Source organism: Octopus bimaculoides, chromosome 7, assembly GCF_001194135.2.
Source record: "Octopus bimaculoides isolate UCB-OBI-ISO-001 chromosome 7, ASM119413v2, whole genome shotgun sequence".
Lineage (NCBI taxonomy): Eukaryota > Metazoa > Mollusca > Cephalopoda > Octopoda > Octopodidae > Octopus > Octopus bimaculoides.
The window spans coordinates 89282368-89286963 of record NC_068987.1 but is presented as its reverse complement, the minus strand read 5'-3'; the positions used below and the strand labels follow the sequence as shown (position 1 = coordinate 89286963).

Sequence of the window (4596 nt, the reverse complement as noted above, 5' to 3'; positions counted from 1 at the left end):
TGACATTTATATAAAGGCCCTTATAGAATACTAAGATCAGGAGGGTAGAGCCATTTAAGAAAGCGATAAATCAAGTAATTTCTAAAGATCATTAAAATTCAGGGTAATCAAGAAGATTATTAAGAATGAAATTTTAATAAAAGGATAAAACTTCTATGAATATTTTGAGTATACACCAAATTTTTACCACAATAGAGGGAGGAAAAGAAAGTTGCAAAGAAAATAGTTTAATATTTATTTACTTATTACTTATCTAAATAATTAACTTATTAGATGGTTTCTATAGAGATTGATCAATTGGATTTACCTGGTATTTAATAATGGACCAACTGAGGTTAAAGAACATGTTAATTATATACTGATTTAATTAAATTGAACTATTTTAAGTTGTCGAGATTCCAGCATTACCTTATATAAGCTGGGTATGAAATAGTAGGGGTACAAAGATTAGATTTATTTAAGGCTTCTATAAAATAATAATAATAATAATAAATAAGCACCATTTGAGCGTAATCGTTACCAGTGTCGCCTTCCTGGCACTTGTGCTGGTGGCACGTGAAAAGACATTCGAGCGAGATCGTTGCCGCACTGGCTCCTGTGCAGGTGGCACATAGAATACACCATTTCGAGCGTGGCCGTTGCCAGTACCTCCTGACTGGCCTTCGTGCCTGTGGCACATAAAAGCACCCACTACACTCTCGGAGTTGTTGGCGTTAGGAAGGGCATCCAGCTGTAAAAACTCTGCCAAATCAGATTGGAGCCTGGCGTAGCCATCTGGTTCACTAGTCCTCAGTCAAATCGTCCAACCCATGCTAGCATGGAAAGCAGATGTTAAACGATGATGATGATGATGATCAGTTAGGGTAGAGCATAATAGAAAAGGAATAAAGACAGCCTAATCATTACAAACCATAATAAAATATCCATACCTTATTAACTTCAATAGCAAATATAGAAAATGTATAATTTAAGTAAAACAATGTCATTATTGTATGAAGTTAAAATTTAGGGTTGTCAGGAAGATTTATCATTGAGGTGAGAGACCAAATTTACTATAAATTAGTTAAATTCTAATTTAAGCAGTTTAATTTTAAGTTATGAAGATACCCATATTGTTTTTATAAGCTAAATATGAATTTATAGGGGTACAAAAATTTAGGTTTGTCTAAAGGGAATTATAAAGTATTAAAATGGTCAGGTAGGGTAGAAACACCCTAGAAAAGGATATAAAATAGCTTAATCACTAAAATCATGATTCTGAGGGAGAAGGGGATTGGCAGGCAACCACGTAGGAAGGTGTAATCAGTAAATAAGCACAGAACTATCTATAAATTATTCGAGGCCAATCCTCTTGTTTTGGAACCTATCTAATTATCCTGCGCGCGTAAGCGAAAGCAGGGTATTGTAGTCGCTTGTCTTAGTCTGTTTGCAAAATCACTGGAAAACGGCAGAACGGATTTTTACCGAATTTGGCAGAAACACTCATTGGGTAAGTGGCTCGAACTCATTATTTTGGTTTGATTATCTTCAAACTTGAGGACGGGTGAATTAAAATGTTTTTTTTCTTTGTTACATACTCTCGGGTCCCAAATAATTGGTCGGGGTTGAAATAAGCAGGGGAAAATTTTCAGATTAACACCCGCACGATTTTCACTAGGGTGTCAGGGTTAGTTTTAGGGTTAGGGTTAGGGAATTCCGTCCGTAACCCTAACTCTAACATCCTAGTGAAAATCGTGCGGGTGTTAATCTGTGAAAATTTACCTAAGCAGGTGGGTTAGACATTTGCTTAAATTCATACAAGCGGATGGGTTGGAATAAACGGCGGATCTAGTTTACTAGATCCACAAATTCAGAGTTGTATCGATACACCTAAAATGAAAGCAATCTGAGCAAAATTAAGCGCGGGTGGGGGCTGATTTTGCGAATGAGAAAGACTATATCCTGATCTAATCGACTGACCCCATCCTCCAAAATTTCGGGCCTTGTGCCTAGAGTAGAAAAAAAATCGTTAGCACGCCTTTCATCCTTTTGGAGTCGATAAAATAAGTACCAATTGAGCACTGGGGTCGATATATTCGACCAGCTCTCCCACACGAAATTTCAGGCCTTGTATCTATAGTAGAAAGAATTAGTTTACTAATTAATTACACAGCATAAGCATTTTCTTACGATTAAACATGAAAAGAAAGAAGAATACCCAGTGCCAGTACACGTATTTATAAATATGATGCAGAAGTGAATTAATTATAAAAGAAATTGGGAGGAAATCTGCTTTTTTCGGCTGCACGATTTTAGCATACGGAGTTAGCAACAATTTAATAGTAGATTCGTATTTCCAGCGTGTTTTACCTCACTGTTGAAAATAAATTTACGTTAAAAACTAAAGCATTTAAATACCCTGCTTTAAAATGAAAAATAAATTTCTATCTAATATATATAATAATTAATTGTGAAAAAGCAGGAGGTGTTTATTGAGAATAGACCGCTATTTATTTGTATTTATATTTGTCTTGGAAAACGATGACATATATATAAATAGAGTCTTAAGTGGTTTAGTTTAATTTAATGACAACATCGATTGGGTGTGGTGAGGAGCTATGGTGAAATTTAATGTTTGCGGGAATAACAAGGTAAGTTCAACTGATTTTATTACTACAATAATATTAACTCAGATATGTTTGGTTGTGTAGCGTGTAAACAGTTGTCTGCAATGCTGCCTCCGTACAGTACGTCTAGAAATAGCAGCCAAATCTCTAAGAGCAGAATGTTCTACATAATGTGGAACTGCGTACAGTGTACCAATGAAAATGTCTGTATGGTCACAGTTGGATTGCTTTTGCTGATCGATCAGCACCATCCTGTACTCAGTGTTTCTTCCAACTTAACGTTCTGAGTTCAAATGTCGCCGAGGTCGACTCTGCCTTTATTTTATCGATTCTGCCTTTAGGCATCGATAAAATAAGTACCAGTTGAGCATTGAGGTCGGTGTAAGCGACTTACCCCCCCCCCCCTTGTGCCAAAATTTGAAACCAGTTTTATAGTTGTTGTTTATTAACCATAATACAAATATTCTTTATTTTACAACTCTTTACATCTGATTGCTTTTAAATAATTTTAGTTAAGCTTTTTAAAATTCTTGCCTTCCAATTTGGATGTTTAAAAAAAGAAACGAAGATTACAAGTCTGGAAGAAAGAAAAGGTTAAAGTTTGATTTCCTACCTTGTCTTATAATAATGATGATGAGAAAGTCATAAAAATGAAGAATTTCTGTTAAAAAAAAACTTCGTTTCTGTATTATGTATCTCCATGTCCTAAGGTTAGGGCAAATTTCAGAGTTAGGCAATTTAGGCCTTAACGTTAGGCAAATCGGGACAAGAATAAACATAATACAGAAATGAAATTTTTGTAATAGAAATTCTGCATTTTTATGATTTTCTCATCTTTATTATTATTATAAGACATGGTAGGAAATCAATTTTCCATCATGTGTAATATTTAAAAAAAAAACATTATGGTGGGTTGGGGGTACAAAAGGAAATCTTTCCTTTTTTTTCATGCTGTTCACATCCATTTATCGTCCTTTACTTGTTTAAGCCATTGGACACACACACACACACACACACGAACACATAAGACAAGCTTCCACAGATTCTGTCTACCAAATCCACACACAAGGCTTTGATCAGCCTGGAGTTATAATTGTAAAAGACACCTGGCCAAGGTGCCAGGCAGTGGAACTGAACTGGAGACCACACAGTTATGAATCGAGCTTCTTAACCATACATCTACATCTGCATCTAATCTAAATCCAATAAACCATTTCTAATGAAGTCTATTTTGGTAAAACAAATGGTTAATTTCTTAGATTGAATCAATTCCCAGTATAATCTGTTTGACTGCTGTGGGTTGTTGTTTAGCCACAAGTCAACCCTGATCAAGTAGAACGATGACCAAAAGTATTCCAACCATGACCATCATGTTTTATGAGTTATGTATCATTACATTACCCAGTCTGTCATGTTCTTATAATAAATGCTAAGTCTGATTTGACTGCTATTTCTAGCAGGTCATAAGATCACATAGAGCAGCTGTTCTCAACCGTGGATCCCAGGGATGCATGCAGCCCTCAAGCATCCTTCCAGCAACCCTCAACGATCTTCCTTCTTTAAATATGATAAATTTCCCTTTAATTGATTTACATTTTACTTTTTGGTGGGCAGGTCCCTAAAAAATGTTCAGATTTTAGCTCTGGCCCAGATATAAAAAAAGAGTTGAGAAGCACTGACATAGGGCTGAAAGAAGTTAACTGCAACAGGATCTGACTTTAGAGCATAGAAGAATGATACTAAAAGTTTAGTATTGTTACTTCAGTTTTCACAATAACACAAGGCCACACATTTGGAAAAGGAATTCTAATTGGATTGTCTTGGTACACAACATACAAAATTACATAGTCTAAGTAATTAAGCCATTGTTAAATTGTTTCTACCAGCTCATTAAGAACAATGATAACAATTAGATAATTATCAGCCGATGTAGTTCATTGTCGTTGTCGTTTAACGTCTGCTTTCCATGCTGGCATGGGTTGGACAGTTT

At 35.4% G+C, this 4596-nt stretch overlaps 1 protein-coding gene across 2 annotated transcripts in view; it reads left to right on the top strand.

Moving 5' to 3' along the window:
- Nucleotides 1-1375: 1375 nt before the first annotated feature.
- Nucleotides 1376-4596, top strand: part of LOC106870575 (inositol polyphosphate multikinase) — a 23829-nt gene continuing 20608 nt past the window's right edge. Inside the window, exon 1 of one of the 2 annotated variants that reach the window (XM_014916703.2) lies at nucleotides 1376-1489. The gene's annotated coding sequence lies outside the window, so the exon portion shown is untranslated. Of the gene's footprint in view, nucleotides 1490-2478; nucleotides 2631-4596 lie in introns of those variants that run through there. The other variant, XM_014916702.2, reaches the window with a different exon arrangement.